The sequence below is a fragment of the Notechis scutatus genome, chromosome 1 (assembly GCF_049901735.1).
Source record: "Notechis scutatus isolate UNSWTSFEM ecotype Mainland chromosome 1, rNotScu1.2, whole genome shotgun sequence".
Classification (NCBI taxonomy): domain Eukaryota; kingdom Metazoa; phylum Chordata; class Lepidosauria; order Squamata; family Elapidae; genus Notechis; species Notechis scutatus.
Genome location: NC_142009.1, coordinates 102,902 through 112,412, shown reverse-complemented (window position 1 = coordinate 112,412; position 9,511 = coordinate 102,902). Strand labels below are relative to the sequence as shown.

Sequence of the window (9,511 nt, the reverse complement as noted above, 5' to 3'; positions counted from 1 at the left end):
GAAATATCTCTAGTTTATGGTTCCTCTCTGAGTTTGGCGTCCTTCCCAGTGTGTTTTATCTGTGGACGTCCTCCAGCCCTTATCTTGCCTGCTGTTTTTTTCTTTCTTCTTGTAACTGTTTGGGAGTTTTTTGTGTTCTTTCAAAGATATTCGGAGCTTGGAAGCAAAATGAAGGAATTAAAGGGGCTTCACCTGTTTTCTGTGACTGTGTTTGTTTTATATCCCACCCTGGGTCATCACACTAAGATACTGTGTCCGTCCTCATCTTATTTGACTCAATGGTGACTGAGTAGGAGAGGCCCCACCCTGGACCTTCTTTATGTGAGGTACCACAGGGGTCAGTGCTGTCCCCTCTCCTATTCCACATCTACACAAGACCCCAGAGTAAGCTCATCCATTGTCAGGAGGTGAGAGAAATCAGAATTATTCCATTAAAGAACAGAGCAAATGTAACTCCATGTATAGCCTCTGTGTAATCTAAGAAACTATAACAAGATATTAAGTAAGACATTGTGTAAGGATGTTATCTGTAAGAAAATAACAAGGTTATAAATCTCTTAGCACATTCTGGTCAGAAAGCTGGTTGGCAGGTCAAAGAAGATAGTTCGCAGGTCGAGAAATCAGTTGTCATACTAAAATTAATAATGCTGACAATAGTTGGATGTAGCAACTGCTTAGGGGAAGGAGATTACTGGAAATGAATAACTACTGGGATGGAATGCTAGGAAGAGGAAAATTGTCCACCCAGAAATCAACCAATAAAAATAAGGGACATTAATGGGCTGGAGTTTTGAAACCTTATTTAACCATCATGTATCCCAATGTAAAATGTCTCCTGTGTGTCTACCCACATGAGAGTAGGAGTCCAACCTTAGCAAACATTTCAATAAAAAAGGTCTTCTATTGTTCCTGTTGATTTCAACCTGAGAAGTTGATTTTTTCACATGAGATTAGGTATCTTTGATATGCTGATGGTACTCAATTGTACAACTTTGCTTCTGGTAAATTAAGCAGCACTCTACATGTTCTGTCCTGTTGGACACCCTGGTAACCTCCTGCTTGGACTATTACTATTGGGCTGTCCTTGAAGGGTAGCCAGAAACTTCAGCTGCTACAAATTGAAGCAGCAACAAAAGCTATGCATGTTTCTGGTAGGGCACATTATCGCTCTGCTTGCTAGTTGCATTGATTGGTCTCATCACAGCAGAGTTGGGGACTCTCTTATTATTTTATAAAGGTTTTAAGCAATGATTGCCTTCTTTATTTACAATTTACAAAATGGGGAGGTGATAAGCAACCTAGGAAAGCCAAGGGAAATCATCAAAAACATAAAAAAGTGAAAGTTAGAATATTTTGGATATGTGCCTTCCAGTTAGGCTCCCTCGAGGGCGGACTGAATCCCCGACCATCCGCAGCTTCAGTTTGTGCTTGCCGCTGGAGGGCCACGATCTACCTGATTTGGGGCTGAAGCCACCCCGTAGAGGTGGTTGAGAAAGGGGAGAATGCCAGCTGAGGGACAATGAGGCTTGAAACTCAAAAAGGGGGGGAAGGGACTTAAAAACTAGAGATTAGAGGAGGTAATTAGAAAAAGGAACATTGTGAGAAATAAACAAAATATAAGGAAAAAGCAGAAAGGAGGATAACAGTAGGAAGCATTAAAGAGGGAGTGAGAAAAAGCGGGGAAATGAAGGGGAAAAGAAGTTACAAAAAACAGAATCAGGAAATAAAGAAATATGGGAAATGAACAAGAATTAAAGGGAATAGTTTCATTGATGGACTCAGAGATAATGGCTGAAAGTACAACTAAAATAGAGGAGTCTGCATGGTGATAAGGGATTGTATAAATATTTTAGAAATAAGAAATTATGTAGAAAACAGGAAAATATATGTAATTAAAATGGAAGATGAAATGGGGATTGTTACTTAATGGAATGTATGATAACAAAAATATGTAAAATACAATTGAATTATATTAATGTATATTAAGGATTTATAAAATGTGATTGAAATGAATTATGAGAAGGAATGTAAGGGAATTAATACCAGTTTTTTCTTTAGGATGAATTTGAATTGATTAATTATTTTCATCCATTTTATTTATTTTTTATTTATTTTAAACTTAAAATTGTTTAGAGGTAATTTAAAGGGGAAGTATTGTGCAGAATCTGACTAAAAAGGGATTTATGTTATAATATAATTATTAGATGATGGAAATTATAATTGTTTAATGGGATAATTTAGAAGTAAAATATTTAATGGGATGTGAAAGGGAATCAACTGTAAGAAATGAAGGTGACACATTTTAATTGGCAACTATAGGTGAAACCTTGCTTTGTTATGTTTGAAATGTGGATATGGGTTGAAATTGTACACAGGACAGATAAAAGTATAAGTATAATTATTTTGAATATTATTTTGAAAATATCCTTGAAAAGGATATGTAATAGATCTTAGAAATGAATGAGAGAGTTACAAAATAAGCCTGAGGGAAGTATTTGAGGGGAAAATTAATGAAGAATATTTAAAATAGTGATAAGATATGATATTGAATATGAAAGATGAATATTTATTTTTATTTTATTTTATTTATTTTGATTTGTCAATTGCTTACAAGATAATAAGTATAAGTATATACATAGTTATGAATACTATGAAATGGGTACATATAAGAAAAATAAAAGAAACAATAGGACAGGGATGGTAGGCACGTTGGTGCGCTTATGCATGCCCCATACAGACCTCTTAGGAAAGGGGTGAGGTCAATAGTAGACAGTCTAAGGTTAAAGTTTTTGGCGTTTGGGGAAGAAACCACAGAGTCAGGGAGAGTATTCCAGACATTGACCACTCTGTTGCTGAAGTGGTATTTTCTGCAATCAAGTTTGGTGTGGTTTACCCTGAGTTTGTATCTATTGTGTGCTCTTGTGTTGTTATGGTTGAAGCTGAAGTATTCATTGACAGGTAGGACATTGCAATGTATGATTTTATATACCATGCTTAAATCAGACCGAAGACAGCGTAATTCAAGGTTTTCTAGTTCTAGAATTTCAAGTCTGGTAGCATAAGGTATTCTACAACGAGTAGAGGAGTGGAGAACTCTTCTTGTGAAATATTTCTGGACTTTCTCAATTGTGCTAATATCAGATACGTAATGTGGGTTCCAGACTGATGAACTGTATTCGAGTATTGGTCTAGCAAATGTTTTGTATGCTCTGGTTAGTAGTGTGATATTACCAGAGAAAAAGCTACGTAGGATTAGGTTAACAACTCTTAATGCCTTTTTGGCTATGTAGTTGCAGTGGGCTCTAGCACTTAGATCATTAGAGGTGAGTATTCCAAGGTCCTTTACAGAGCTTGGGTCATCAACAAGATCTTGACTATTCAGCTTGTATTTTATTTTCTGATTTTTTTTGCCAATATGTAAGACAGAGCATTTATTTGTTGAGATTTGAAGTTGCCATTTGTTTGACCATTCTGATACATAGTCAAGATCTTTTTGTAGGGTAGCAGTATTGTCTGTGGTATTGAACAGCTTTACATCATCAGCGAAAAGAACACAATTGCTCTTAATATGATCACAGAGGTCATTTATGTAGAGTATGAAGAGAGTTGGTCCTAGAACTCTGCCTTGGGGGACACCACTATTGACAGGTACAGAATTTGATAGGACGCTCCCAATTTTGACCATTTGTTGTCTTTTTGCCAGGAATGCTTCTATCCAGTTATTCAGTTGTCCAGAGATACCATAGGATTTTATTTTTAGGAGTAGTTTGTCGTGTACCACTGAATCAAAGGCTTTACAGAAGTCTATGTAGATTGCGTCTATTGCTTTGCCCTGGTCGAGTTGTGTCGTCCATATGTTTTTGCAGTGTAAGAGTTGCAGATTACAGGATAGTTTTTTCTGAAACCAAATTGTTTATTGGAGAGTAGGTTGTTTGTCTCTAAGTGGAGGATGATGGATTGGTTAATAATTGATTCCATGACTTTACAGGTGACGCAGCATAAGGAGATTGGTCTGTAATTTTCAACTAGGCTTGGGTCTCCCTTTTTGAAGATGGGGATGACTGTGGCTTGTGACCATAGGTTAGGCAAGGAGCTGGTCCTGGAAGATTTTTCAAAGATTATGCTTAGAGGTTTGGCTATGGCAGTGGATAGCTTTTTTAAGAAGTAGGCACTTATTCCATCCGGTCCAGTAGATAGAGATGGTTTTAGATTGCGTAGTGCTTTTTCAACATTGTCTTCTGTAAAATCGATATGTATTAGATCATTGTTGTTATCTGTGGTACGGCTAGGAAATACTGGGCATGATCCATTGCTGTTTACAAATACTGAGCCGAAGAATGTGTTAAAGATGTTGGCTTTAATGGTGTCGTCGTTGCAGTCTTCACCATCAGGTCCTATCAAGGGTGGGATAGACCTTGAGTCTTTTAGTTTGTTGTTTACAAAATTGTAAAAAGCACGGGTGGAATTGGTGCTTAGAAGGTTTTCCTCTTGTTTAATGTGATAATTGATGCATTCGGTCTTTATCTGGTGGCATAAATTTTTGTATCGGCTTTTGAAACTGGCAACGTGACCAGATTTGTTTTTCCGCCAGAGTGATCTCTTTTTGGATTGAAGTTTCCTTATTGTTATGGGTAATCTGCTTTTTTGTTTTGTTTTGGGAGTTGTTTATTTTATTTTATTTATTTATTTATTTGATTTGCCAATTTTTTACAAGATAATAAGTATAAGCGTATACATAGTTGTGAATACATGAAATGGGTACATATAAGAAAAATAAAAGAATAAGAGAAACAATAGGACAGGGACAGTAGGCACGTTGGTGCGCTTATGCACGCCCCCTACAGACCTCTTAGGAAAGGGGTGAGGTCAATAGTAGACAGTCTAAGGTTAAAGTTTTTGGGGTTTGGGGAAGAGACTACAGAGTCGGGTAGAGTATTGGTAATATTAGAGTATTAGAGTTGTTGGTACATATAGTTTGATGACTCTTTTGACTTCAAGTAAAAATATGTTGTAATGGTCTTCAACAGTGAATAGAGAATTGAATTCCAGTGAATAGAGATTGCCAATCAAGGGATGAGAGATCATTGTCTATAAGATCATAGTTGCCTTTTTTGAAGTTACAATTGGGGATTACATCATTGTGGTGATTTTTGTGTGGGCGTATGTTGAGACAAAAGTCAATCATATTGTGGTCACTGCTGGAAAAGGGTTCTTTAGTTTGTATTCCGTAAATTAAATTCAAACTATTGCAGAAGATGAGATCGAGGCAGTTGTTTAGTCTAGTGTTTTTGGTTACTAGTTGTTCCAGTCCCAGATTTGTAATAGCATTGTAGAAGGTTGTGTGTATGATTTCAGTTGTACAATCATTTAGGGTCCAGTCAATATGAGGTAGATTGAAATCGCCAAGAAAGATAAAAGGGTATGGGCAGGATGCGGCCCATGTTAGTAATGTATTTAGCTTGTTTACATGTTCAATGTCATAATCAGGTGCTCTGTAACATAGTAAGAATCGAATTGTGATATTTAAGGATAGTTCACAGATGATGGTCTCAGGAAGAGCAAGCTCCTGGGTAACTTGGATATTTTTTAGATGTAAGGACTTTTTATAGAAGATAGCAACACCACCTCCTCTACGAATTTCACGATCTGATCGGTAAACATGATAGTCTCTTACTGTGGTAATGGAGTCAGGGAGAGATGCATTGAGCCATGTTTCACAGACAAATATAATGTCGAATTTAGCCATATTTAGTAGGAGGAAAAATTCAGGTATTTTATTCACGAGGCTTCTTGCATTGAGTAGTTTGCATTTAAGGCCAGCAGTAGTTGGAATTGAGGTAGTTAGGGGCGTGCATGCCTAGTCTTGGGTGATGGTGGATCGGTTGAGGTAGGGTTGTGGTTGAGGGTTAAAGCTGAGTTGCGGGTTGTGTGGCTTACTTTTGATACAGTCAGCATGGTAGTCAATGTACAGGTCCTTCTCTCCATTGTCTAGACGTTTTTTGAGTTCGGTGCGGAGTACCGGGAGCGGGCACGTTGCTGTATGGTTAGGTCAGGGCGACAATGGAGGTTCTTATGGTTGGTGTTGGTTTTGGCGAGTGCATTTATAGTGTAAATGAATTTACGTTTGCTTGATTCATTTTTGCAAATGACCCTGCACAAGCGTGGGGCCACAGAGCCGTCTCTGTTTTTGAGCTCTCGGCCAATGCAGGAAATGTCAAGTATTTCATCAGCGGAGATGGTTTTTGCTTGATAATCACTGATGATGTTTCGGACAGTTGTGATGTCATCATTGTCATTGATGTCCTCTAGACCAAATAAGATGGCGTTTGGACGTTTCCGTTCACGCTCAACAGCTTCTCTGATGAGAATTGGGATATCAATATTTGTCTGGGTTGTGTTTATTTGTGGATTGGGTTTTGGATTGGGTTGTGGTTGTTGGGTAGAGATGTGGTTAGTAGCTATTGGATGTTCAGGTTTTTGCGTTGTGTCTTTTTTTTTCAAGGTTGGATATTCTTTCTTTTACGGCGTCCAGGGATGCTACTATGGTGTTAAGGGATGTTTCAATGGTTTCAATGGTATCAACTCTTTCCAACAGATCCAGTTTGGGTTTGCATGGTTTGCAGAGATATGGAAACTCATTGGATGATTCCAGGTATTGAATAAATTGCTTGGTTAATCCCAAGCAGTCATGATGAGCGTATTTTTTACACAGAGAACATTTGATGGAGTTTTCATTATCCTTTAGATTTTTGTAGCATTTAAGGCATGTGCAGGAGTCTTGTGGTTCATTGGTGGGGATTATCTTCTCTTTAGGTTGTGGTTTGGCATTGGATTTTCTTTTTGGCATGGTAGGTTTGTTAAGATAGTACGTTGATTGAATTAATTAAAGGAACAATTTTGGGTAATCTATATAGCCAATATCACACCAATCAATCAATTGCAGTAATCTCTCTAGTCAGATAATATTCCTGAGCAACAATCAGCCTAATCAATTAATTACTCTAATCACTAATCAATTAATTACACTAATCATTAATCACACTGTTCATTTAAATTCACTAAATCATTGATTTTACTATTCAATTAAATTACATGAATCTTGATCTTTTAAACTAGTCAGTAATCACACTATTTGCACTAAACACTCTAATCACACTAATCAATTAAAACAATAAATCAATTAAACCATTAATAAAATATTTTATAGAAATTGATTATCTAATCGTTGAAATAGGTGATGAGGTAGAAAAGTTGTAAGTTTTGAGGTAATGAATTAATCAGTGTTTGATTAAAGTAATGAGGTAGTATTAAGAGTCTGCAAGGAAAGGGTTAATTGTTTTACTAGCAGCTGTAGTTGACTGAATGAGAGGAATTTATTGCTCTTTGTAATAGCAGATTGCTATTACTCTGTAAACAAAAGGTTGTAACACGATGTTCAAAGGGTTTTTGAAATAGAGTAAAATTTGCTGAATTAAACACTTTGACTACAATCAATATGTCTCTGAATAAGATTGTTTTGCAATAGTTTCTTAAAGCTCTTCAAGTTGAGTAGTAGTAAAAATACAGTCCAGAAGTTTGGGTTAACCAATCCAATCTGTCCTTTACTTTTAACTAAATCTGACAGTAACTCCAGATCGTTAATCGCAGCTATTTTCCTCCTTAGAGTCCCACTTTCCAAGGAAAATTCCACTGCAGAAATTGGAGTGATTTTTTACCAAGATTAAGCACGCTGTTACAAGTTCTTTCCTTTCTTTTTTACTTCTGTCACAGCTTTGATTTAGCCATGCTAAGTCTCTTTCTAGTTCGGATGGAGAGGTTTTCTTCGAGTCAGTCTCAAAAGCATTCCTCTGCCGTCCAGGGTGATTTTTGGCTACTAAGAGCCTCAGGGCTTTTTCCTCCCTCGTTTTTTTTTCTTTCTGCCAGCTGACCAATGTGGCGGTGAAAACTGCGTGGGGGATATTAAAGGAAATGCATTGTCTGGCGTGGAAGATAACTTCTATCAGCTGTGTGAGGGATTTAAATGAAGGTAGGTTGTTAGCACTCCGCAGGCAGGCTCCGAAGTGAAGGAAAGGGCTTCACTTCTCTGGGGAAGGAGAGGAGGGCTCCGGATCTGTTAGCAGGAATATTTGGGCTCCACAGCTTCAGAATCTAGCGTTTTGGGGCTTGTTTTTTGGACTCAGGTTTACTCACGGTTACTGGTGTAACAGCAGCTTTAAAAGTGGTTTCTGGTGCAGGTGATGGCTTTATAGGGAGATAGTGGTCCAGGAGCGAGAGCTTCACCTTCCTAGTTGGGCGTCGCCATCTTAATCATCTTTTTTTGTACCCATCTATCTACTCATTGTTGTCCACTTTCAAACAATGGGGTCAGCAGGAGTTGGACTGAGTTATGGGAACTCACCCCATCTCTTGGCAGCAACTGTATATACCATACTTAGATCAGACCGAAGACGGCGTAATTCAAGGTTTTCTAGGTTTAGAATTTCGAGTCTGGTGGCAACTAAATACTGCAGTCGACCCCTTCGTTTTTGAGAATCCAAAGTTCTTTAACTTCAAAATGTTGTTCACCTTCAATTCGCAATGGTACAGGGGGATCAACCTGAGTTGGTCTCAAGTCGGAGGTATGTTCAGGTTTTAACAAACTAACATGGAAAACACGGTGGATCTGTCGAAGAGTTTTTGGTAGTTTCAGTTGGACAGCCACAGGGTTCACAATTCGTTGAATTGAGAAAGGTCCAACATACTTAGGTCCAAGCTTTTTTGACTTTTGTGTAGTCTGCAAATATCTGGTGGATAAAAAGACCCTGTCACCCACTTGATATGGTTTTTGTGGAGTTCTCTTTTTATCTGCAAATTTTTAATGAGCTTGATGAGCATCGTCTAATGCTTTACGGGTAACCGGCCAGGTAAGCTGGAGCTGTGTTATCCATTCATCTAATGACTGAATGTTAGGTTTCTCCCGTGGAAGCTCGGGTATGGGTACAAAGTCTTGTCCTGAAGCTACTTTAAACAGAGTAAACCCAGTACTACTATGTACCGAATTATTATATGCCACCTCAGTGAATGGCAATTGGTCAGCCCAATTATCTTGCTGATAATTTATGTAACAGAATCACACACAAAAACCAAAGATACTTAGTGGAACCCATTTGTAGAATGTCACTTAGAGACTCCACATGATACTTGAATTCATTTTCCATTTTTATGTGTCACGACACATTTTTATATAATTTAAAAGAGATGAAGATAGAATAGAATAACAGAGTTGGAAGGGAGATTAGAGGTCTTCTAGTCCAACCCCCTGCCTAGGTAGGAAACCCTACACCACACCAGACAAATGGTTGTTCAACATCTTCTTAAAAACTTCCAGTGTTGGAGCACCCACAACTTCTGAAGACAAGTTGTTCCACTGATTAATTGTTCTCATTCTCAGGAAATTTCTTCTTAGTTCTAAGTTGTTCCTTTTCTTCAGTAGTTTCCACCCATTGCTTCTTGTCCTACCCTCAGGTGCTTT

At 37.8% G+C, this 9,511-nt stretch overlaps 1 protein-coding gene across 2 annotated transcripts in view; it reads right to left on the bottom strand.

The window, feature by feature from the left end:
* LOC113430109 (vomeronasal type-2 receptor 26-like) overlaps positions 1-9,511 on the bottom strand; it is a 161,684-nt gene that overhangs the window by 110,877 nt on the left and 41,296 nt on the right. The gene's annotated exons all lie outside the window — the stretch shown is intronic.